This window comes from Corvus cornix, chromosome Z (genome assembly GCF_000738735.6).
Source record: "Corvus cornix cornix isolate S_Up_H32 chromosome Z, ASM73873v5, whole genome shotgun sequence".
Lineage (NCBI taxonomy): Eukaryota > Metazoa > Chordata > Aves > Passeriformes > Corvidae > Corvus > Corvus cornix.
This window is the reverse complement of record NC_046357.1, coordinates 61,549,920-61,576,786: the sequence shown is the minus strand read 5'-3', so window position 1 is coordinate 61,576,786 and position 26,867 is coordinate 61,549,920. Positions and strand designations below refer to the sequence as shown.

At 39.1% G+C, this 26,867-nt stretch overlaps 1 protein-coding gene and 1 long non-coding RNA gene across 48 annotated transcripts in view; one reads left to right on the top strand and one right to left on the bottom strand.

The window, feature by feature from the left end:
- Positions 1–26,867, bottom strand: part of PTPRD (protein tyrosine phosphatase receptor type D) — a 1,187,151-nt gene that overhangs the window by 356,233 nt on the left and 804,051 nt on the right. Inside the window, exon 1 of one of the 47 annotated variants that reach the window (XM_039567534.1) lies at positions 10,355–10,435. The exons of 45 other annotated variants lie outside the window; for them this stretch is intronic. The gene's annotated coding sequence lies outside the window, so the exon portion shown is untranslated. Of the gene's footprint in view, positions 1–9,669; positions 9,690–10,354; positions 10,436–26,867 lie in introns of those variants that run through there. One more of the 47 variants, XM_019281933.1, reaches the window with a different exon arrangement.
- The window catches only part of LOC120411533, a 63,694-nt gene continuing 47,689 nt past the window's right edge, over positions 10,863–26,867 (top strand). The window contains exon 1 of the long non-coding RNA XR_005603929.1: positions 10,863–11,179. This is a non-coding gene — a long non-coding RNA (uncharacterized LOC120411533). The remainder of the gene's footprint in view (positions 11,180–26,867) is intronic.

Sequence of the window (26,867 nt, the reverse complement as noted above, 5' to 3'; positions counted from 1 at the left end):
TTTGTGTTCTTCCAAAAAATACCTAGCTCTGATTCTACTTGGAGAACCTGGCCCTGAAGTGAACTTGAAAGCATTGGAACATATATTCCTGAAATTCCTGAACTCAGAAGTATGAACTTTAAGCTCTTTTGCCAGTTTATTCTCTGAGAAGAAGTCATCAGGACCATGTTTCAATAAAAACTGACTTGCTCTGACAGAGATGGGATTTAAGAAACTGAATTCAGCTGAGTAACACAAAGACTTAAATGGCAGGCTGTACCTGAAGAGAAGAGAGCCAGCATCCACAGTTAAATCTAAATCTGCTACCACTGCACCTAGAGAAAAAACCACCAAAATAGCACCAGAGAGATCCATTTCTCTGTTGTTACACTCATGCAGTTCTCTAGACACAAGGAGACAAGAGAAGCTGTCAAGCAGGTTTCTTTCTCTTCTTTTCATGTGGAAAGCCTCCTTCTGTGAAAAACGGGGAGTGGTTGAAAAGGCAAAGATTTCACATAGAACGAAAAGACATTGTTGCATCCTATCCAAGACATAAAAGAGAGCGCAGAACTTTTTAAAAAACAGATAGCCTAGAGTTATTCAAATACCTCAACAAAGGCAGCAGGTGGACAGGTAAACACGTGGTGTCATAAGTATACTGCTGCTTGAACTAAAAGACTGTGCTACTGATACATAGTCAAAGAAATCAGAGACCAATGCAAAAAGGACAGGTCTGTAATTCTTAGCAGAAGTAAAAAACCATAAATTAAGCCTTTGAGATTGCAATGACAACAGGTTTCAGAGGGGATTTCTACAACATAACAAATAAAAGTATACAATACTCATGATTTCAGTGACATTCTGAAAAAAAAGACCAGTTTAGTGAGCCATTCTCACAGTTTTTGAAGAGTTCACCATGTCAGATATGTTCTCACAATAAGAAGCAAAAAATCCTATGGAGAGTTGCATTTAAAGGACACCTAAAGACTCATTCCAAAGAGAATGAAGTACAGTATAGAAGAGTTGGTATAAAGTAGACATCAGTGATTCTTCAGGAAGACACATTTCTCTTTACTAACTGCTCTTTATAAAACTGCAGAATTGCAAAAGCAAGATGGAGAACAACTTGGAGAAAGAGGTGGGGAAGGGACATCCCCAGTCACAGTTGCGAAATCATCGTTGATTGTACAGCAGTTTTGCTTTAGTGGGAAAATTCTGAGGTTGTAAAATGTCACTCTTCATTCTTGACTTCAGGTTCCTCCCATTCCCAAGTTCTTCAGTGTTTTCAAGTGTTCTGTCTCATTAAATATGAAATAAATCCTAACACCATTATCCGAGCAACAGGTAAAAGCTGCAGAAAAAAATCTCTCCCTAATTTCCTGAATGGCATCTGCAACACGAAATTAATCCAGGAAAGAAAAAATTTCACACCAAAATGGCAAGCTCTTCTCCTAACAAGAAAGACAACCAAAAAAGGCTGAAAAAGAAGCTTGTCTGTCCTTAAGAGTATATGTCTGTTAAGCAGTGGTTACTATATAAACATTTCCAGCAACTTGACTCATCACCATAGTAGAAAAATCTCATCATACTTTTCTTCTGCACATGATAATCTATCTCTGTCTCTCTAACCTGAACTACTGCAGAGATTAGCTAAAATGAAAAAACAGTTTTAAGGCCACTGCATCTTTCATGGTTTATATACCCTGCAGTAAAAAGTATAAAGACCGATTGAGATTATAAATTCAAATTGCTTGAAGACACAGAAATCCACATCTCTAAGAAGTCCAGTAGTTATTTTCAAGCTTTCTAATACCTCTGGAATAAGATTACCCTTGCACACTAGATTAATAAAGCAATTCTGTGAATAAATCAACAAGGGATACAGTCCTAGTAAGTGTCCTTTTAGGGATTACACTGCCCAGAAGGACATGTATCTATCTGTTCCATCAGATACAACTGAACAGATGAAGAATAAACATTTCCATTTTATATATATACAGTATTTAATACATTCAGCCCCAAACTGTCTAAAACTAAGCTAAGCAAAATACTATTGCTGAAATCTTAACACTCTGGTTTTTTTCCAGAGTCACTGTAATCATGCAAAATTAAACCCAAGGAATGCTAGGATTCTTAGAGAGGTATGATTGCTCCTGCAGGCATTCCCTGCCACCTGTAAGCATTAGAAAGTACAGCGCTCTCTTCATTGTCTGCTTCCCTTGATACATGTAAAATTTTCATCTGGTCAGTACGCTGATACTTCATGTGACCATTTAAGACACCTTTTGAAAATGTAAAATGGGAAACAAGTGTAAATTCTATGTACTGTACTTAATGCCAACAACCATTTACACTGATTATACACTCTTCTTTAACAAAACAAAATTATATTAGAGTATTATTAATATCAACTAAGACAAACACTTCTTTAAGTTAATATTACAATTTTTCTGCCACATATCATGCACAGTAGAAAAATTCAAGGCTTTTCATGCCAAGCAAATATAATACCCCAAGATACTCAAATTATCAAAAAGTAAGAAAATCAATTTCACTATTTGGAAAATTCTGTTAATCAAGATTCACTGATGCACTTAATGGCAATGAGCAAAAGTCCATTCTTTGTGAAATAGGCCAAAAATGGAAAAAAAAGAAGTCTAATAACAGAATCCATCTTTTATTTATAGTAAAATAAATTGGTAAACAGTGAATATTTATTACTTAAGCAAGGAGACTTTTCCAAATAAAGTCTATGGCATGCTGCCAATAAGTAGAATACATAGGCATTTGGCAAAATGCCATTTCCTTGATGCAAAATTGTTCTAAAGTGATTCTTACTGGATAAGTACTTCTCTTTACCAAAATGCTTCTTACTCCCTAATTTATGAGATACTATAAATCAACTCATTAGATGTTTTATTAAGCTTTCTTGTCTGAATTTGAATTTAACCACTGCTAGGATTACCCAAGGTAAAAGTGCTATCACTTATGCAAAGGCACAAAAGCACTATGGATCTGATCCAAATAATGCTGCTGTCAAATGAAATCTTTCTCACCAATCACTGAAGGCTTTCAGCCTATTAGGATAGCTCTTCTAAAGCTTGACAGAAAAATCCACCTATACCATTAAGGTACAAATTAATATAAACAATTCAAAAAGGGTTTGCAAGCTTAACAATAAAGCAGTCACAATAAAGTTTATTGTATTGAATTTTTGTGCACCTTTCTCAACCAAAATTTGCTTTTTTAAAGTTAATCACATCACCATGTATCAGGAACAAACTTCAACAGCTCAGGGAAGGCAGACAGTCCAAAAACAAAATCTGAAAGCCTCACCTCAACAAATCCTTCTGAAAACACAGGTAAGAGTATCTAAACCATCCATCTTTATTAGCAATATATATTGTGATACCTGAATTAAACAAGGCAACACTAAATATTATCAAAGTAAACCCTTTCTACCTGATGAACATCTACCCTTTCATCACTGATGGATATCAATTCTGCCTTGGTTATGCTTGCTGAAGACCACTAATATGCATTTGTTCTATGGAAAAAAAAAATCCTATTTTTAGGTGAAAAAGGACAGCATGTTCTGAAACATAGCTGAAACAATTGAAACAAAAAGTCAAAAGTGTCAATTCCAAACTTGTTAACACAGGTTAAAATAATATGAAAGAAGTTCAAAATGAAATCACATCATCCTATTTACTTTTTGTAGCTATTTCTGTGTGTTTCTGTGAAAAAAAAGGGCACACTCATGACTAAATTTATCCTTGTCATTCACAAATGTACTTATTCTTTCTCACTAGTATGAATAGCTTTCTGAACTATGCAGCAATACAAGCTGAGCACTGAACATGCCTAGCTGTTGTGGACTTTTTTCCCTCAAGAAATGCTACTGGTTACTTTGGTGAAGAGACATAAGGCTGTAAATTCCTATCCTCCATCAGTAGCACTGACCTCAGAGCAAACCCCACAACTGGCTACAGGCATTCAACATCCATCATTGCTCCTGAAACCTAATCTTTCAGGGAAGGACAGCTGCACTGGGCAGTAGTTAAGCAGCTTTCTAAGATACACTATCACCCTAAACAAACAAAAATAAATAAATAAAACTTCCTGTCCTACTTTCTGATCAGTGTTTTAGAAATCTCTCATTAAATTAATGACTTTCAAAATATAGCTGCTTGCTTATTAAGAAAAAAATAGTCAAATTTTAGGAATTGTTAATACACAGTACATCTATGAAGAGGATTTTAATAAAATGTGGTATAAGAGGTAAAGAAATTATGCACCTGACAGTCACATTACTGAAACCTAGGCAGAAAATACTTGGTCCTACAAACAGCCTTTTAAGAAAAGACATGCCTGCCTATAGTAAATTCCATAGAAGTAGAAAGCCCTTTCCTAAAGTAAAAAGAAAAGAAAATTAAAAGTATGATTAACACAAGTTTAGTAATACAGGCGAACACAGACAAATTAATCATGTCTCTGGGTTAGAAACAGTGACACGCATCTGCTTCGTAAACCCTTTCTCTGTGCCATAAAGTAGATGAAAGAATGCGACAGAGTACAGAATTTCAGTACGGAATTTTTGGGAACTTTAATAGGATCAGTTTTAGCTTTTTGGTTTTTTAGCAAAAAGGGAAAGGAGTGGGGAGGAAAAGGAAGGTGAGGGAGAGAGAGAAATAGAGGGAGCAAAAACATGAGATCGTAGAAATAGCAGTCTATTCCTTGTACACAAAATTCAGCTTTTTTTGACAAAGTTTTATTAAAAGAGTATAGCCTACAGATAGTTCCAAAAGCAGTTATGATTTTTTTTTTTAATTTAATCACCATTGTAAAGCAAGTAGAATTACTGTCTTCCAACTCACCAAACAATTATTTTCTGAAGATCAGAAAGACTAAGACATTGCTACCAGAATGTATTTGAATTTTCTCTTGCTGAATCAAAGCAAGTTATCAAAAAATCTAGACTTTTGGGTAAAACCAGTCAATAAGCCAAGGTGACATGCTGAAATCAAAATGTGATTGGGCAAATTTGTTAGAGAAATATATATTTATTTGCAAATTTATACCTAAGACACATTTGTTTTGGTCAGGTCGGTACTGACTATATTCATCTTAGGAATCACCTGATTCTGCCACCTAAAAAGCCAGATTTTACACCCCATTTACTGAACTCTGACTTACAGATACGTAATTTCCAGAACACTAAAAACTGTAAAAGAAAGAGCAATACAATTGCTTGCGTTACTCGATACACCACATTTGATATACTGCTTAAGAAAGAAGTGTGCATTATCTGACCACAACAATATGTGAGCAGTTCGGCTGGCACTAACCAGGACATCCATTCTGATTGTCTGCAATTAACAAATTAATTTGTATACCCATGGAGTGACTTCACTAACTGGAAGATAACTGAAAAACTCAAACACCACCATTGTGCTTAAATATGAAGAAGCTCAGGACATGATAGTATGCTATTAGGGTATGTCCTCTGGTATAATAAGTCCAAGTGCCTAAAATTCCATCATCTTCTGCTGGCTGAGGAGGACATTTTCTGCCCATTCTTTGTATTCAAAAGAACACACAGAATCTCCACCAGAAATCAGTTATCAAGTATAAATAGGGAAGTTGATTTTTGATAAAACCTCTATCTCTTGAAACTCTACTGCAAGATCAATCACATTCTCTTCTTTGTTTTTCTCCTTCTGCAGCTGTGCTATTAAGGTTATGATGCCACAGCATGTAAGCAGAAGACACCTAAAGAGGTAAATTTAGGGAATATCTTAGGGAAGTACAGACTATGTATATCTGCTGATGTAGCTAAAAAACCAGCTCATTGTATTTAGTTTGACTTGTCACTTTTATGAATGAATTTAAAGAACCTGAACAATAATTAAGTTTTTTAAAAGCATTACATATTTTATTCAATTTAACCTTGTTCTTTGTATACAGACAATTTTTATTATTCTGTATTTAGTTTCCTGGCATTTTAGCTGTCCACTTCTTATAGAAGACACAAACATCCTTTGTTTAAGGCAAGTGTTATCAATAACTTACCAAAAGTCATCTGAGCTTATGAAATAAAACTGTGCAGTAGTAAATATGGTTCTATCAATGCCCAGTGTCTTAAAAAGCAAGTGAAGTGAAGCTTGTCGGAAAGGAATTTACAGGCAAAGCACTCTCGTGTAACCTTTTTCTAAATCATCAGATTTGTCCAGCTGTACTCAGCCTTCACCATAGCAGATCACCAGGAGAAGCAAGCTTCCTTTCCGCTCCTACTTGGTAAATTCCTGATAGTATTTTTAAACACAGATTCTTGCTTTAGGCTGCCAAGTTGCCTTGGCATTCATTCATTAATTGGCTTTATTTAAGGCCTTTTCCAAAGAATACAAGGATTACACAAGTAACGTAAACAATTCATGGAGTATGTGAAATTCAGAGTTTTCATAAAAATATAGTATGTTGACTATGTAATGCCAACTGTTTAAAATGAATTACAATGAAAGCAAGCTCCTGTTACAATACACGGCATTATGTGACTGACACTGAAGTTATACCAGCAAATATCTATACCTTTTTCTCAACTCGTTAGAGAACAAAAGCTGAAAAATCACCACAGTCATATAGAAAAATGAAATAGATCCGTACCGCATTACTCCTTCTGAGATCCAAAACACAAATGAATATCCTCTGCATTTCAGAGCCACCGCCTTGGTTTACTGATAGGCAGTAAGACTCTACACTTTTGAACTAATGTTTATCATTTGAGAAAACCTTTAAAGCAGATTTCATTACATTTCATCAAAACTTTACCCAAGGCGGACACACACATTTCAGAAAATTAAACTCAGTCAATATTTGCACAACTGTTGTCGGTAATATGACAAAAATACCCTCTTGCTGTAACTGGCCCAACACGGAATGATATATAAGACTCTGATGTTTTAAAAGACAGCTTATTAAAAAATTAACATACCATAGGGAAACTGCATTTTGATTGTATGACCTTACTGTGATTCAGCTTGAAAATCCTTCCAAATGAGAATTCTCAAACAGCTTAGTAACGGAAGTTCATTTCGAAGGAAATCCAATATGCAAATATTTCAGCTGTGCTCTTTTACAAATTGTCTGCCTTGTCAGTTTCAAAAACTGAAAACCAACAATGGAACAGTGTAAGTATACTTGACCTTATTGCTTAATGTCTATTAAGAATGCTATGGCTGGTGGATTTTAAATTTCTGAAACTGACACTCAAGAACATATAGTGCGTCTTCAGCCCATGTCCCATAAATGCTGACTACACTCCAGCCAAAGCCTTGGAGCCGACACACTCTCACACTTACATAACACTCACAAAGCTAGTTTAAATACACCATCAATCTATGTCTGTTCCTGCCTTGTAGTAATACTGTTCAGTTTATCTTTTAACCCTACACTTGCATGGAACAGTACCATTACTAATCTAACAGAAAAAACACACAGGCAACAAATCTGATTTCCTTAGCTTACAGAAAATATGAAATGCAGGAGACACACAAATCCAAAATTTGCCCAAAATTTGTCCCTCCTGAGTCATGTTCATCCCCACCTCCCATACTAATCAGGAAAGCACAGACACTGGACACAATACAGGACTGGGGGAAAACAGACGAAGTAGGGTAAAAATGAAAACTAAATAATATACAAATTATACACATCTCCTAAGAAATTGCAATCTCATTTATTAGTAAGGAATGAATAACTGGCATCTTTGCCTTTGACATTATACACCTGTGCAAAAAACGTCTGGTGAAAGTGAGCATATGCCATGCACTGGTATCTGCTCTGTGAGAGCAGTTTATACAGGCCCCTAGTGGCTCAGCACACACAGCAGCAGATGAAGGGGAATTCCTACTCTCCAGCTTATGTAGTTTTGGTCCCTGCATTCCTCAAAGGTAGACGCAAGAGGCAATGTTAAAAATGAAAGGTAAATCGCTGACTGGACTTAAATTGCCAGATACTTAGCTCTTTACCACATCCTCAAGTACATTCTTGCACACTGTCTCCTAAGATTAAGCACTGATTTACTAACACCCCTTGAGTTCGCTGACTGCTGGTGGTTTGAGTTACATAACCATCATAGCAAAACGCTTATTCACATTATTCTTTAGCGCTCATTTTCAAAGTAGTATGAGTGATGGGTCTAAAAGCAGATCCTAAGACCAGTTCCTGAAACCTAGAAATACTAAGGTACCGTTTTACTTACCATGCACCATTCCTAACAGCTTGCCATAGCACACACAAACCATAATGAATTTCTTAGCATCTTCTTAGAGTAGAAGACTTCTACTAAGACAAAGCTTTTACGGCTTTAAGTGGATACAGAAAAGCTATACATCATTTCTGTGTTGAAAGATATCTAAATATACCCCACCATATTACCACAAGTGACAAAACTAAAATTGGAAAGCTACTCATGTAAAAAGTCTCTCATCAAATCCATCCTTTCTGTGTAACACTCGTTACCTTGAAAATCCCATGCCAATATATTTACAGCTTTTAGCAATTTTGACTGAGCGAAATTTGACAGCTGAATTTATTAAACTGACCAGTTTGTCAATTTCGCACATTAGAAAAGCTGTAATAGCTCATCTTCTGAGAGGAAATTTAAAGAAGCAATCAAAAAATTGCCATCTAAAGTAAGATGTAAGTACATATGATCGCATTTAGGACAGGGGTGAACCTTTTTTTTTCTTCAGAGTAGCTCCATTCATAAGAAGAATTGTAGAAGCTTCATTGCTCCCAGCCCAGGAGAAAATGATGTCATTTACTATACACTTGTACAGCAAGAAAAGAAAGTATTGACTGTTATAATGTTTTAAACTACTAGCAGATACCAGATGAAGGGAAAATATGATATATGCATTTTCCTGTCTCTGTATCGAAATTCCCCATAATGTTCCAACATTACACAGAAGTTGCTTGTGCTTGAACAAAAGGTATGTTGGAAGCGATCTCTGAAAGGCTGAGAAGACAATCATAGCTTCCCACATTAATCCTAAGTTAAGAGACTACAAGTGTCATTAGAAATACTCATGTCTGCAATAGGAAACTTGAAAGTAAATCAGCATCTACAGATTTATCCCCAATGTAACACCATCTCAGGCGACAAGTGAAGGGACACATAAAACCCTAATTATTCCATGTAGAAATACTGACCCTTCTACGTGCGTCAAAACTGGGAATATGGACATCGAAATCATGGTAAAGAAGCTGCCATCCTTACACGAGGCAGTAACTGTACAAAGGCCAGGCAAAAGAATAAAATACGCATGACAGCAGTTCTGGACAAGTAACAAGGAGGAGCAGACATTCAAAAACCATACATGCAAGGCTGAGTGGTAATCGCTTAAAATGGAAAGAATACCGTTCTGTCGAGAACGGAGGGCACAAATAAAAGGCAAAATAGGGGATTCTGTGCAAGAAAACAACTGTTATATCTGCCAGTCTGGGAGAGCCCGGCTGCAGCAGTAAGGAGTGCCTCCTTGCACGGGCAGACGGCGCAGAGGGAGCTGCTAAGTTTGCTGAACAAATTCAAGAACCCCTTTGCAAGCGCTCGGAAAAATGAGCATCCAGCCCGATGTGCTTCCTTTCAAGTGGTTTCGCGAGAGTAAACAAAGAAATTAAAAGCCTAACCTGTGAAAAGCTTGGCATCTCCGTGCCTCCCTGCTCCGCCGAGAGACAGCAGGAGGAGGAGGAGAAGAAGGAGGAGAGGAAGGAGGAGGAAGAGAAGGAAGAGGACGATGAGGAGGAGGAGGAGGAGGGAGCCCTGCTCGGACCGGCGGCTGGGGTCCCTACTGGCCGCTCACCCCCAAGCCCCGTCTCCAGCGGCAGACGCCTGGTCTCTCACCCCTGCTACCTTCCCCCTTCTCCGAAGCCGTTAGAATAAACAAAATAATTAATATTAATAATTCGTTCGCCAAAGCAAACAGACAGCGTGTAATTACCGTACTCTCCTCTCTCTCCGCCCGCGTACAGCGGCACTCAGTGGAAACGTCGACTCCGATCCATCAATCGCCCTCTCCCTGCCCCATCCCCCGTCCCCGCACCGCAGCTCCCCTCGCTCCCCGAACAGGCCTCGCCGCCAGGCTGAGACCCGGCGGGGAGGCGCGGGGAGCGGGCTGGCAGCGGCCGGGGGGAAGCCCCGGGGCACCCACGGGAGAGTTGTGTGTGAGGGACATGTGTGCGGGCTGCGCGCACACACACACACACACACACACACACACACACACTTTTGTGCTCACACACATAAGCGTGCCTAAAGAGGCGGCAAAGAGGGAGCGGCGACGGAGGAAAAATGGGTCAGGAGCGGGGCAGTTACCTGGTCATGCTGGCTCCCCCGGTCCCAGCAGCAGCCTTCGCCGCTGCCCGCCCGCCTGCTGCTGCTTCCCGCCGCCGCCGCCGCCACCACCACCTCCTCCCGCTGCTCCCGGTCGGCTCCGGGGCGGCCAATTTAATCCGAGCCCCGCAGCAGCAGCAGCAGCTACGAGCGAAGCCCCGCCGCTGCTGCCTGGCGCTCGTGCGTGTCTCTCACAGACCGGCGCCGGGGAGCAGGAGAGAGTCAACGAGAGTCCGAAAATCCAGCATCCAGAAGAGCCAGGTCCCCGCCTGCCTCCTCTTGCCAGCGCCGCCTCTCCTCCGCGCTGCTCTGCTCCGCTCTGCTCTTCTCCTCTTCTTCTCCTTCCTGCGGCGGCGGCTGCTGCTGCTGCTGCTGCTCCCGGGCGCGCTCTCTGTTCCCGAGCTGCTGCTCCGTTTCCCCTCCTCCCCCTCCTCCTCCCCCTCTCTCGCTCTCTCCTTTTCTCCCTCTCTCTCGTTCTTCCTTCCCCCTTCACTCTTTTTTTTTCCCCCTTCCTCCTTTTCTTTTCTTCCTTCGTCTTTTCTAGCCGATTCTTTCGCTACAAATAAAAGCGAGGTCTCTCACCCACTCTCCCGCCCCCCTTTCTACAAAAAGTGCAGTGCAAACAAAAGCGAGGGAAGAGGGCACAGGGCGGGCGGAGTGGGGAGGACAGACACAGAAAAAATTCCCAGAAACCGTCCCCGAGAGCCGAAACGTGAACAACCCTCCCCCCACTCTGCTTCGCTCATCTGGGGAAGAATGGCAACGCCGTGGGGACACCGGTAGAGACGACGCTCTCCCGTTTCGTGGGTTTGTTGTGGGGTTTGGGTTGGAGGGCTGCGCTTTTGTGTGTGTGTGCGCTTTTGGTTTTTTTGCGATTACTCTTTTTTAATCCTCTTACGCTGTGTGGATCACAGGATCGGTACGGCCCCGAGAGTCGGGGAAAGCGTGCCGCCGATGTCCGTGCCTGTGCGTGTGCGGGCAGGGTGGGGGGGTACGGAGCGGCGATCCAGGCAGCGCCCGCCCCATCCCGGGCCGCGCGCCGGCCGGCACCGGAGCCGCGCGCCGCACGCACACCCGCGCGCGGCCGGGCGCTGGGGGCGGGGCGGTGACGTCACTCGGTGCCGGGCCGGGAGGGCGGGGGGCACAGCGGGGGGGGGGGCGGCCGGGCCCCCGCCGAACTTCCCCGGGCAGGCGGCTCTCGCCGCTCTTCAAATGCTCAACTTCTTGTGCGGCTTTGCAGCCTGGTGGTTAAACCCACGGGGGTTGTACCAGACCTGTCGGTCCGCGAGGGGTGTCCCAGAGCGACAGTGTTGCAGAGCGGTTATTTTGTTATCAGTCATCTTTGTGTATGGTAAATCTCTGCTTTTCTTCCTGAAGAATGGTCAGGTTCCATGCTGAGTGACGCCACATGTTGCTTGACGCAGTCCGTTGGGCTAAAACAGGGTCCATCCCGGCTCTTCTTACCTTGTCCTGTCCAGTCCTCTGCAGAGAAGGAGTAGCGCAAAGGACGTAGGTGGAAACATAGGGATTTAGGTGAAAAGTGCTTTGGAAAACCTCATTGTGACCTTCTAGGCATCTTCGGAAGCCTGGAACATATGCCCTCTGTGACACAGGACATGCTGCATAAAAGGGGGGTAGAGTGTTAGGATAAACACAGTAGGTGCTAGTCCGGCATTATGGTGTTGGGAGCCCATTAATAGTGATGCTGAAAAAGTTGGCTTTGCAGGCGGCGAAGCTCCGGGTGCACTATTGGCCAGACTGGTGCTTCTTGTCCTGAGTTCTGTACTGACTGGCTGCGACCCCATGGAGCTGTGTAGCGCCGGATTTTGAAGTCAGTCTTGTTGGCACCTGCAAAGTTCATTGCAACCTGCAAAGTTTATTGCAGATCATTGCTCCTTTTCTGCAGAGGAGAATGATTTGGGTGTCTTCTATCATATAATCGTGTTTTATGATCCTCTGGTAGCTAGTGCTGCCAGCATGAAGGCTGACAAAAGTGAAAATAAACTTTGTTCTCCACGAGTCCTATAAATTGCTGCCTTCTTTTGATGCTGCCAGTTACACCATGAAAAATGGTCACCCAAATAATCTCACACTTAAAAAAACAGTAATGCTTTCCAAATAGTAGCTTTCGAAACACCAAGTAACTTTGTAAAGTAATTACTTTGTATGAAAAGGTAAATATATGAAATGTACTACAAATGATTACTTTTTATCTTGTCAAAAAGAACTAACTATTCCGTAAAAGACTAACTTTTCAACAAGCAACAGTATCTTCAAAGTACAACAAAAATCAAAAGCTGGGCAAAATGCTACTTGGTCTTTATTGCAATACATGTTGTTAAAGAAAACAAGACTTAAATCATCACCTTTGCCCCCTTGACTGAAAAGGCCGTATTTGCTTTGAAATGGCAGCATTAAATAGATACTTTAGGTCTTAATGTTATGTCTCAGCAGTTCTTATGAGTATACTTAGCTGTTTTAGTGCTCTTCATGCTGTGATCCTTGCATGACATTGAAGAGTTGAGCAATAAACTCATGTATTCTGTATTTTTCACGTGGTATCACAACATGGATGTGAGCTTTGAGGACTACATTTAGCTTTGTTTTCTTTTAGAGTCATAAGCAGGTTGTGTAGCTCTTCCTTCAGATCAGTCAGTCTCACAGTACACGTTAGAAATAAATGCATCACATTAGGAATAAATGCATTTCTTTTTTCAGAAATACTAAAACCAAATCTCATTATTTATAGGATTCTGTTTTGTAGTGATGCTAAAGAAAAAAATATAAGAAATTAACCTAAATTCATGCAGAAGCATTAAAACACTATATATTTCTACCACTGTATTGCATATCAACGTTTGTTATCAGTAACATAAATTTTGTATTTATGTGTACGGATATACGTATGTTAACATATATATGTGTTTGTTAATACTCGTTTAACATTCCTTTCCTTCTAAGAGGAGATAACACAATAAGAAGCTTAATTCATGTGTTACAAACTACTCATTAAGATAGACCTTGTTTTTTCAAACTCGAAAAAATTCAAACAGAATTCTACACTGGGGTTCTATTTTTGCCAAGATTGCAGCAGTACATTACTCTATGGTTAGTGCAGCACTGAGTTGGAAATATATTTATACATTTTATAAACTTTGAAATGTTTCCTATAAAAAAACTGAACAATCTCTGCAATAGTGCTTAACCTAGGTTTGGAAGATAGAACTGTTGGTGGGGTTTTTTTGTATATTTGCTGGGGGGTTTTGAGGTGAAAGGAAGATTTAATTTGGAAATAAGTATCATGTATTCCCTCAAGGGTTTTCAAAAAAATATACGTCTTTCTCTTGTCATTCCAAATTAACTGTTTGAATCCTGTTCTTCCTGTTCATGCAGCTGATTTCGGTCTCCTCATGGAAGCTGTGCACCAGCAGTGAAAATCTGATGTGAAGTTCAGGCTATGACTGCAGGTTTAAAACTCAAAAAAATGTAGCAAAGGACAAAGCAAAACGAGTCAGCTGTCCTGCTGTTCGTCTGAATACTTAGCTGTGACCATACTCTTGAGTAACTTCTACCATAGCTCTTCAAAAGGCCAGCTATAGTCCTTCATGTCTCAGTCTCATGAATTTCATATATTAAATAGTACTCTATTCATAGTGGGGAGTGTTATTTTCCTTTCATCTGTTCTGCCTTGTATTGTTGCTTGCATTCCTGATAAATAGCATCCCACTAAGCTCTTTAACACAGTAGGATATTCCATTAGCAACTGGAACCAGTGGCCATTGGGTCAGTACACAGCAAAATCAGGAAGGTGAGGGGGAGCAGGAGAGGTGTATCAGAAAGGTTGCTCTGTAGTCCTGTCCCTTTTTTTTCCTCATACATTATGATAGCCGTATTTTACAGTTATTTATGGTTAACCTATGGCAAGCCGTCGGCTGAAATCTAACAGATGATTTGTCACAAAACTGCATTAATACATATTTTAGGCACTGGCTTACGAAATGATTATGAGAAATGTTCCTGAGTTGCCATACTGATATTTGAAAATTCTCAGTTTTAAACCACAGACACTTTGAGCTCCTATTGTTAAAGATAATAAAACACTACTAGACAAGTAAACACATGTTATCTGTACGCAAAATTTTATTCTGCTAATTCAGTTTGTGTACACAGCTCTTAAGTGCTGATTTAGTACCTCACTAGACACTGTCAGTACTCGTCTTCATTTTGTAAACATTTGTGATTCACATATATCTTTTAACTTATGAAACTTCAGGAGTTAGAGACAAAGATATGGAGAGAAAAGTGCTTTTCAATGCAGCTCTTTATGATCATTTTTACCATGTCTGCTATTTTTTTCTTGTTGTCTGAAGGAGATGAGGCTTTATACACTTGTGTGATCCACCTGCTGTCCAAACAACTTCTGTATGTGCCAGCACATTTCAAGCCCATTTCAAAGCATTCAGGTCTCTTATCCTAAAGGTCTTAAGCCCTGTTCTAATTTTTCCTCTGTGGAAGTAGATGTTAGAAAGATGAGGGAGATGAGCAGGCTGGTTCTCACACTTATCCCAGCCTATTAATTGGTGTGACTGAACCACAGACCCAACCATAGGTCTACCGAAATACCACAGTGGTGGAATAAGGTGATTCCATGCAATTAGGCTTAACTGTTTCTGTTCATCAGGGAAGGACTTCTTGTACTTGTCTTTGGGGGTTTTTTTTGGTTGGGTTTTTGGGGGTTTTGGTTTTTTTTATAAAGTGGAAAGAGCAAGACGGCAAGAAAACTAATAATTAATCACACAGCACATGGAAATGTCCAGGAACTTGGAGATGATGAAGCAGGATCAGCTTTAAAGTGCATTAGAGTGTGTGCCATGAACTGAAAATAAACAGCAGCTTGTGTAGGGAAAGCTGTAAATAAGATTGGTAGATAGAGGAGGCAGGTTTGTCTTTTATTTCTGTACTATTTGGGGTATCTCAGATGGTGTGAGAACTCTGCTAGCTATTCAGAAAGAAAATACTTAGAATACAGAACACAGTGTGGTGGTATTGTTCTCAAAAATGGTGCATATATGCATATATATATACATATATAATGTATGTATGCACATAGGTACGCGAGGTCTATTTCAAGATTTGTCGTCAGTTAGAATACGGTGCAGTAGATGGAGTTTTTTGTTCTTTCTTTTTTTTTTCTTCTGGATTCAAAATGTAGAAGGTACCACTAGATTTTAAGGACAGCATCAGAGATCTAGATCTAGAATGTCAGAAATATTCTCTGATTTCCTCAGAGGAAAATCCAGTAAAGGAAACCTAATAGCCAAATGACATCTTGTTAGTTCACATCTTTTGCAACCATGAACCAAAATTTAGACCCTATACATTACTTAGTCCGTGTGATTATTTAATGGTTTCTCAACATCCATTAGAGTGACTAAAGGCACTGTTTTGCCCCCATAGGTCAGAGATCACTGTCTGTATAACACTACTTGATCTACATCTTGATACCGTTCTTGGTGTAAATACTGGTAAGTAGCAGAATTCAAATACTAAAACTCAGGAACAAGAGGAAGATATTAATACCATAACTGGTTCACAGAAATGGAAGATTTGTTAATCTTTGACTTGAATATTGACTTCTAGTTTCTAAGGAGACACTCACTGCTGATTAGTTTACATAGCTTCTTGTATATAAAAAGTATCCAGAAATGCTTTCTAGAAAACTGAGGATTTTACGAACAACAGTTGGTCAACATGAAGTCTGATTAATCTGAGTGTTCCCTCCTGCAAAACATCAAGGAGGTTCAGATCACATCTTATATGTCAGTGCTGTGCTGTCAGGGCAGTGAACAGGACGTAGAGGGAGGAAAATGAAAAGTCTTAGTTTATTTCCCAACCTTGAAACTTTTGCTTCTTGAATATAGGAGTATTATGGAAGAAGCTGCTCAGTCATCTGAGGGGGAGAGTGTTTCTCCATTCCTCTCATGTTGTCTCCTTTCTACTGGTAAATCAAGGGGCATCAGCAAGCACTGAGATGCAAGAAATGTATTGTTCCACCAGAAAGCTGCATTACAAACCTTGCAAGATAGAATGCGAGGAAGGGGGAAAAAAAAAAAAAATCATTTTAGTGTCTCTCTCCTTACAGTACCCTATGGTTAATATTTGAATGTCATTATTGTTGTGAGCCCATAAATATTCCAACACCATCCTAAATACCTATATATACTATAGATAAATATCTATAGTACTAAAAGCAGGGGTATTTTTTTTCCTAAAGAGGACCCTGTCATGCTCTATCTTGGATTTAAGTAAATTTGGATGACCAAGTTTAAACCTCTTCCATTTAATCTGTTCAATTCTGATCTGAATACAGATTCAAATAAAATATTTTTTCCCTCAACATAACTCCCATTAACTTCAAATAATGTGTTTCCTAATTAAAAGTATAGAAAGGTGTTTGTGACTAGTGGGTAAGTGCCCCCATTACAAAAAAAATGTGTCATATTTGATAATTATGCTTAAGTAAAGGACTTTATGGAAAATCAAATTATTCTCTCATTTCTTAATACAGTTGCTCCAGTGTTGCTGCCTGTTCCGAGCTTCCCCTCCCCCCTCCCAAAGACATGTGCTCCGAGCTCCTTTGTTCCAAGCGCGGCAAAACCAAATGTAACTCAGACTCTTCAGCAGTGTCTGATTGGCCGCTCACCCCGGGTCCGCCCCCAGTCCTCCCCTTTCCCCTTCTCCTAATAAAGATGGTCGAGGGGAGGCAAACGCTCTCACTCAGCTCAGCGACTTTCCTGTGAACATCTCTGGTTGTCTGTCTCATTTGAAAGCTTCTAACTGCAGGGAATTGAGCGAGCAGGGAGCTATATTTCTCCCTCTTTGCTTCTGCTGATGGTATTTGCTCTGCAGCTGATTCAGGTACCGATTCTAGAGCTACTAAAGTGCTAGATGGCCCTTGCTACCTCTCAAGACTGCTCGAGGCTTTCTAAGGCATTGAAATACAAGCGCTAGCCGGTATAAAGCTGAAAAGATACCTTCCACACTCCAGAGGAAGCTGCAAGTTTAATGGCAAGTCAATCTAGATAAAACATCCCAAAGAATCTAGTGTCATCCTAAAGTCTGAATCCTACTAAATGAGCACTTTTCATCAGCATTGTATTCACTTTATTTTCAATTTTAAATATAAAATATTTCAAATTCCATGAATTCTGATATCAGGAGGAAACATTTCTACAGGATGATTTTGACTGACCTGAGTAAACAGATTACTGAATTTTCACTGGAACAGTAAAAATATTTTTTTTATAATCATTCTGTTTATATTACCTTTCCATTGTTTCAGTTTATGTGTCCTTCCAACAAATCTATTAATCACTGAATGCAAGCCCAGTCAACATTTACTGTTACAGACTGTAGTGTAGAAGCTATCCACTACCACATCCTTTTATGGAAGACTGTGTATTTTGGGCAGAACAAGAGGTGTTAAAACCACATTATCCAAACAAATCTGCTCACCACACAACATTCTCTAATCATTTTCATTCTCAGCAATTCAATTAAAACAGAAATTAGGACCATGAGAAAAATCTATATTTTAGCCAAATAAGTTATTCATGAAAAAGGAATGGAAAGATTAAATCTGTTGTAATGAATCCAGATTATTAACAAGCTCAGATGCCAAGTCCTTTTTCTTTCAATGTTGAAAAGCACTTTTCCACATTAGACTAGCCCTGTGAGGGAAATTACATATTAGTCACAGGGGTTTTTTTCAACAACAGAATAGAAAATTCTCAAAGTTCTGTTATAAAAATGACAATCCATCCGTTATGAACTTCAGCAGACACCTTTTTGATGCAAATATAGTTCAATGACCTCCACATAATTTTTTTTTTTTTAAAGACACAAGCCAGAACAAACGTGAACCAGTGGTAATCAAACCCACAAGCTAAGATTTTGCTGGTGTTTTCTAATTTGGTTCCTTCTCTGAGAAAGCACACAGGACACAACAGGGGCACTAAAATCCAGCTTCAGTGTTTGTGGAATGATAGCAACATATTTCATATTTTTAATCTCAAGTAGGTTCTGCATATTCGAGTTGCAGGTATGCTTAAAAAAAGAAATAGAAGAAGACTTCTTCAGACTTCCTTTTACTTCCCTTCTCTGCATTTGTTTCTGTGAAATCTGATTTTGCAACATACATGTTTCTTTGGTCCCAGTGAAGCTTACATTCTCTTAAAAGCAATCACATACAATGTCTTTTCAGAATCATCTACTTCTTTCATCTTCTAATGCCTCTGTTCTCTTTGTCAAGGACTGTACTGTCTTCTCTTTAAATCTATCCTTTCTCAAATGCCAGCTTCTCTGGCATTCCAAGACCCTGGGTTACCTTTTCATTTGTTTTCTCTTTCATTCATTTCCTCTTTTTCAGATCTACCTTATTCTGTGTCCCTTAAATACCTCTGTCATGAGCCTTTTCTAACTCTAAGTCCTCCTACTCTTCATTCCAGAAGTACACTTGTGCTTATGTATGTAATGGGGAACAGGGGAAGTACATAATATTTCTTAATCCATATTTTTTGAGATCCTAGGTCAGCACATTCTTGCTCAACACATTGAGAAGGACGCCAGAGAAAAATAGTGTACAACAGTTATATATTGTTTTATTGCATCCAGTACATACACTCTTCCAGAGAATATCCCAGAAGCTGGAGGCACTGAGGCAGGGAGCAGTTCTGAACACAGGGTATCCCACTGAATATTTCTTCTTGATACAGTATTCAGTACTTAAATGCTTGATTGGCTATGCATTGCTCCACTTCTCCTGGCCTAGAACCAATTCATTTTGGTCCTGCAAGATGTAAAACTGATCTCAGAAGGAGGTGACTTACAGCTAAAATTTGGAAGCTGCTTTTCTTAAAGATTTTGAGGATATGGAACATCACAGGAAAGAAAAGAGTCACGGTCCTAATCTGGTTTTGACTAACAAATGGGTCACAAATACATCATATTGGCGGCCTTCAGGAGCAGTAGTAGAAGGCATTAGCTGTCCTTTCAAGAACAGCAATGATCTTGGGTTCAGAAGGATATTAATTCAAATGACACTGATATGATTGTCCCATCTTTTCACATCATTAAGGAGGTAGAAGTCCCAGGATTTGTCTAATTCCCTGTAGATAGCATGCCAAATCTCAGGGCATTTATAACAGTTTGCCCCTGCAGACTCTGTAGTAAGCAGCAGCTGTTTTTGTGGACTCACTTTAGCAGAGACTATTTAAAAGGTGTACCTTGAAAAAATACTGTAATTTTTTTTCTTTGCATGCTGATTCCCAGGGTGGCAAAATGCAATGATGATAGTGATGATGGAGGTGTCTTCCTGTAATTATGCTTTCATCACATTCAACAATATACCGAATACTATCAATATGATCTGAAACAGTAAATTTGCTACCAAGAGATAAATCACTATCTTACTCCATCACATGAATTGTCTTTCATTATGCAGATGCATACACACACACACACCAGCACAGAGCCCCTTTTCTAAAGAGGGTTATACAAAAAACCAGCACAAGCTTGGGATGTGATGAAGTACTTTCAGTTGGGACATTTCCTGTGTCACATAGTAGTGTTTTTTAAAAAAGAGAGAGTGAGCTTGTACTTGTTTCCTGGACACAAGGAAATGCTAGATTTATGAAAATTATTTTGTGTGTGATTTCACTAGGAATAAATCAGTGAAAGAAAATTGGTGTTTTAGTTAAAATAGAAATAAAGCTTCAATGATTGAATGAGTTTTGTTCAGCAAGAATTATTAGTTCACTTGAAAAGTCCTCAAGCAACAGACAGAAAGAATAGCAAGACTGTATTTAGAAAAAGATTAATGAAGAAAAAAAAAATTAAAGGAAAAAGTATTTGTAGATATTTCTACTGGTTCATCAACACACTGTCAGTTACGAAGGCGTATAAACACCACTATAGTTTGTCCTTTGTTCAGTGCTACAAGGATGCTGTTCATCAAAGCCTAACAAATATTTTAGTCTCTTTATTTTGCTGTTACTAAGCAGAAAAAAAAGACATGCCTTCAGCAGAAGGAGACAGAATCCCAGGATCATCTAGGTTGGAAAAGACCTTTGAAAATATCAAGTCCAGCCTTGCCAGCATCACATCCAGTCTTTCCTTAAACACCTCCAGGGACAGTGACTCCACCAGCTGCCTGGGCAGCCCATTCCAATGCCCAATCACCCTTTGTGTGAAGAACTTCTTCCTAATGTCCAACCTAAACCTCCCCTGGAACAGCTTAAGGCTGTGTCCTCTTGTTCTGCTGACTGACCCCCTGCCTGGCTACATCCTCCTTTCAAGTAGTGGTAGAGATTGATAAGGTTATAAGGTGGTAAGATGTGCCTCCTCCTCCTACTCCAGTAAGCATAATTGATGTGAAGCCCATGGACACAGCAAACTGCAATAACTGAGATTCGTTTATAACTGATCATTTCATTTTAAAGAAGAATAAAACAAAAGGAAGAATTCTGAACATGTAAGGAAGTTTCAAAGATTATTTTCGCTTACTAGACTCATATAATGTAGTAACCCACCAAGTAAGTAATGGAATTATAGTATCATAGAATACGCTGAGTTGGAAGGGACCGATAAGGATCACTGAGTTCAACTCCTGGCCCTGCACAGCACAACTCAAGAATCATACCATGTGCCCAAGAGCATTGTCCAAATGCTTCTTGACCTATGTCACGCTGGTGCTGGGGCCCCTTCCCTGGGGAGCCTGTTCCAGCGCCCAGCCACCCTCTGGGTGAAGAACCTTTTTCTGTTGTCTGACCTAAATGTCCAGTGACTCATCTTCGGGCCATTTCCTTGAGTCCTGTCACTCATCATAAGAGTGCAGAGATCAGTGTCTGCCACCCCATTTCCCCACAAGGATTTTGAAGACTTCAATGAGGTTTCCCCTGAATGTCCTCCAGGCTGAACAGACCCCAAGTGACCTCAGCCACTCCTCATACGTCTTCCCCTGCAGACCCTTTACCATCCTTGTGGCCCTCCTTTGGATGCTTTCTAATAGTCTTTTTATATTGTGGCACCCAAAACTGCCCCCAGCACTCGAGGTGAGGCCGCCCCAGTGCAGAGCAGAGCAGGACAACCCCCTCCCTTGCCTGGCTGGCGATGCTGTGTCTGATGCCCACCAGGATATGGTTGGCCCTCCTGGCTGCCAGGGCACTCCTGATTCAGATTCAACTTGCCACAGACCAGGATCCCCAGGTCTCTTTTCACAGTGCTGCTCTCCAGCCTCTCGTTCCCCAGTCTATTCACCCAACCAAAGTTGCCCCATCCAAGGCGCAGAATCCATCACTTACCCATGTTAAACTTGTGTATGACCCTGCTAAATATTTATGAGACATGTTTCACAAAACAAAGTTGCCTATCATTTGACAATGGCCTACATTTCTGCTTCAATCTTGCATTTGGTTTGTCTTAAACTTTTGTCTGTGCTTACTTTACCTACTGATTCAGATTGGTCTATCTGTGCTTTTCATTATTTAATATTCTCCAGAATATTAAATATTCTTCAGAAGAGGCAGCATCTAAAGAAATTTACTTTCAAAGTATCTGAAAGACAGAAAGCTTCCACCGGTGTGGAGAAAGGGCTTCCTGGAGCTGGCGTTTCCTGGAGCTTGTCCATCCCTACAGACATGGGAAGTTACCCAGCATTGTCAGCAGTGATTCTGATTGTAGTTCTATGCATAAAAGGTGATGGAACATAAAGCTGTTTCTAGTCCTTTAGTAAATGAGGCACAGGAAGAAAGTACCTTGTGTCTTGTGGGTGTCAGAATGTACTTCTCCGGTGAGGTTTTGAAAGGCTGTATATTGCAACCTGTATACTTAACATACTAAAAACTGAAAAAAGCAGAAGTGAAAAGAGTTCAGAGAAGTCAAAATGGAATTTTTTTTTACTCACTTGTGCATAGACAGTGGAAAGAGTTTCAATATATAGCTGATCATGCACTTTTGAACCTCTCCCTGCATTTCTGGTATCATGTACGATACTGTTAATCCATACAGTATGTACCAGTTAGGTTATATAGACAAAGATTGATGCCAGTTTCTATGCACAGTTTAATTCTGAACATACTCTTACATTCATACTATACTAAATGGGGCGAGTCTTCTATTTAAAGTCTTGTACTTGGATAAGCATTTGTAGAAACAGAGACGTAAGAAGTGTAGTTATATTTCTGTCTAAAGTCTGAATTAGTCTGCTGAAACTTTTAAACAGGCCTATGAAAAGTATATTTTTATAACAATTGAATTTATTTCAAAGATATCCAAAGTACTGTCACGAAGTGAAAAACATCTAAAGAAACACTAAGGGATGATCCCACTAAAACCTTCACAAATTTCCATCTTCTCATTACTTACATAGTATCCACTCCCCTTTCCTCTATATAAATTGCTTTCTTCTAGTCATGATACAGCAGTGTGATTCAACTCTCCCCACAAAACCACAGTGGAAATCTGAGTGCTCTGAGAAATTCATGGGGTCTGGCTAGTCAACATAACTGGGACTACATAGAGAAAATTCCCAGTGCATTTAAAGGCAAAAAAAAGGTTAAATTTTTGAAGAGGAAAACCTTTAAATAGGGAACTGGCTTTGCATTTGCAAATCCTATTTTTTTTAATCTCCCTTTGCAGTGAATGTTCGAGGATAGTAATAGAACTGCAGTGTTTTCTCAAGACTTTGGAGCTCTGTCAGTTGTCCTGGTTAAAGCTTTCATTATTTGCTATTGACAGAGCACATAGGCATGAAGCATTCACTAGTTTATCATTCTAAGCTAATATATTGTATCTATTAAAATGGAGGAAACTCACTTGCAGAAATAACTTGGTACATTTTGTGCTGCTTATTGATTGGAAAAAAAATTACAGCAACGGCCAAGGATAAATAGCTGTTCTTTCCCAGAGGTTAATATCAAAACAAAATGGGTGTAACTACCATCTTAACACAGTCCAGTTAAAAACTGTGTTTCTGGAAATATGTTATTTGTAATTACCATAGTCAAGAGAAAAATGAATAATGCAAATTTTGTCTCTGTCTCAGAGATCCAAGCATGATTAACATAAGTAAATTCATTTGTGCTATAGATAGCTCGTTAGAATATCTTTAGAAAATCCTCATCTCCAACCAACAAGGTAGTCCAGGAGTCTTTGTTTTCATACTTTGCTAAAAAATTTGGAAAAACAGAGGTCTTAGCCTAATTCTGTATGAAAATGTGAAAATTGCTTTGTGACCACTGTAAATTATCTTATGTATTTTGTTGGATCATATTACACACATAAAATGTGGCAATACTGTATCTTAGTGAATACTTTTTTAAACTTTATGATATAATAATCCAATTTATAAGGTTAACAGTTAAATCGCTTATTTATGTTAAATATTTCATTATGTAACAATAACGAAATTCATTGAATCAGAATCAAGTTTGGAAAAGACCACCAAGATCATCGACTCCAAACTTTGACTGAATACCACTATGCTCACTAAACCATATAATGAATTCCTATGTCTGCTCATTTATACAAAAACAAGTTCATAAGCATTTCCATTATAAAATCAACAACCAACATTGCCCTTTCATTGAAACCTGCCATTATATGATTACAAAATAAAGTAGCATATGATGCCATATAAGGAAGCAATTAAAATTATTTTCAGCACTAAATATCATCAGTCTGATTTCAAAGATTTTTAGGTGTTCTTACGCAATAAATTTAGGAACTAAGCACAGACCTCTGTCTAGACTGACCTGACTTTTTAGAAGCACTTGACCTGGAGTGAGCTAAAATATCTGAATAGAACTGATTTACCTTAACTTTCTTAGATGCCATAACTGTGTCTCAAGCAGGCACAATGGTTAACTATGAAAAAAACCTGAAGATTTTAATTAGAGGGAAGATTATAGCTATGTGTTCGAACAAACGTCTTTGAAGACCACAGCCTAAAATCTCCTGTGATATCAGAATCTAGAACGGAAGTTATTTTTGCTTTTGTGTCCCAAACTGTATTAGAGATGAGGTGTTGTGGGTGGAGGAAGGATGTAGGAGGCACTCTTAATTAAAGGAAAGTCTCCAGCCCTCACAGATCTACAATTTTTTGAGTGGTAAGAAATTAATATTCAAGAGTGATTTAGTCTACCTTTTAGGCTATCTGGCTGAGAGCCAATAGTAATATTTATGATTATTCAGTTACTAGTGCAAAATGCTTCAGAAATGAAACACGTATCAGGAATTTCTCGACTCAGTTCTCTTTACACAGTTTCATTTTTCCTGCCTGCCAAGGTGATCACTAGACATCCATTAGCTGGATTTTCTCTCTTATGTTGTAATGATGTGGTACAAAGTGCAATCAAATTCCAATTAATTCTTTTAAAGCTGTGATTAATATTGAGCAAAATCTTAGTGGTGCAAAAATTGATGTCAAAGTTGCATGTAAATGTCCAAAGTAGTGCTTAACACTAATTGTCTAAACAATGGCACTTCATGGCATCTTGCATTTTCCTGTTATTTAGCATATATAGCATATATGTAAGTAAATTACAAGCACAGAAAGTAGTGATAATGGAGTTTATTGATGAATCTAGCTGAATTACATCAGCAAAAGTCAGGCATTTTCAGGTTATGTCAAAGATCCCAGAAAAAGAACTTGTTTTCAGTTCTTTTTAGAAACTTAGGGCACCCATCAATTTTAGTGCAAGTTCTCCCTTGACATAGAGATTTTCTAAGAGAGATTATAACTTGAATGACTCACTTCAGCACTAGATGACCCTGCTTGGGTGGGGAAGGGTGTTCAAAGTCACTTCTAGATGTACCTCCCAGCCTCAACCATTCTACAGTTCTGTGATAAAAAGTTTCTTGAAGAAAGTTCTATAACAAAGTTCCTATTTAATCACCTATTAGATACCTCAGGGTATTGATGAGTAATCAGTTTGCAAGTAAGTACAGGAGAGGACAATATTTAATGTGATGGGATGGGGGTGGGGGGCATTTGCTTACACTACCTACTTACTGTTACAGAAGGATTTATTCTGTAAAGAAACCTTATGCTGCTAATAGTGGCCTTCTAGCAACAGGACACCACTCTTAAAATGTCTGCCCTTCCTTAAAACACAGGAAAACATGGGATGATGTATTTTGTTTCCTAAAGAACTGCTTAATGAAGAACTACTATCCTCTTGGCTTTATCAATAATGCACAGTTGCTAAATTATCTCCAACTCAAATGGCCTTTCTAGATGTACAGCTCATTTACCATTTATCTCAATTATTCAACAAATACATAAACATATTTAAAGTCTGCTCTAGGTAAATCAGAAAAGTGTTTTTTCTTTGTCGGGTCCTGCAAAACTTGCATAGAAGTATAAAAGTGTGGTGTGCTATGATTACTGTAGTTTCTGGATGACTTTTCTTGGGTGATGCCTTGTGCTTGCAGAAAGCATTGATGCCTTCTGGTAGAAAAAAAGAGATATGAAGGCCAGAAGAACAGCTGATAATAAAAGTTGCTCTGACAAAATCTAAACTCTGCCATTAATTTTTTTTCCACTGTAGGAATTAGTGTAAGTGACACAGGGGTATTTTTTGTTCAGCTCTTCTTGAACAAGAAATTTTATTTTGTTCAATTCTGTTATTTCCAAAGGCGTAGTTAAGACAAATCTCAAAATTATATGCCTCAATAGGTAACTAGCTTTTGTCCTTCATTTTAGGCAAGAGAAACAATATGGTTGCTTGTAATTTTCAAACCATAATTTTATGATAGACAAATTTCATGTGAATATCTGCATAGAGTTGAATTTGGAGCAGAAAGTTGGAAATACTGGGGCTCTGTCTGTGTAATCAAAGAAAACAGATGAAGGAAAGACTGGAGTAAAAGAAAAAGACAAATTGCTGGGTTGTTGGTTGTCGGAGAAAAGAGAAAAAAGATCTCAAATCATAAACATATACAGTTCTTAAGAGAAGGCAGAATTATTTAGTATTTCTATTGTTCGGCTGCCAGCAAGTCTCTGAGAAATACAGGTATAAATATGTGTGTTCATCTATTGTCGATCATTTTGAAGGATGACAACTTTCTCTTGTCATTTACTCTGTTCAAGGAATGAGGTCTGTATGATGGACCTAGTCAGAGACTGCAGGCATCCTGAGGAAGTACTTTGAGCACTATGGTTTCCAGTCACAAATGTAATTATGGGAGTGGAAGATGCTAGTTTGTTTGGATTACCCAATTAATTAACGTTGCCTTTTTTTTTTTTTTAACTGCTGGGCTACTGTCAACCTTGTTGTTATTTAGGGACATTCCTTCATATTCATATACAGTTGTCAATATAATAACATTTTGCTGGAAAACAGCAGCAACTGCTAACTGGGTCATCAGTATCAAGAATTATCTTTCAAGCAGGAATAAATAGTAACAAGCAAAGACCAGAACAGTCAGTTTAAGG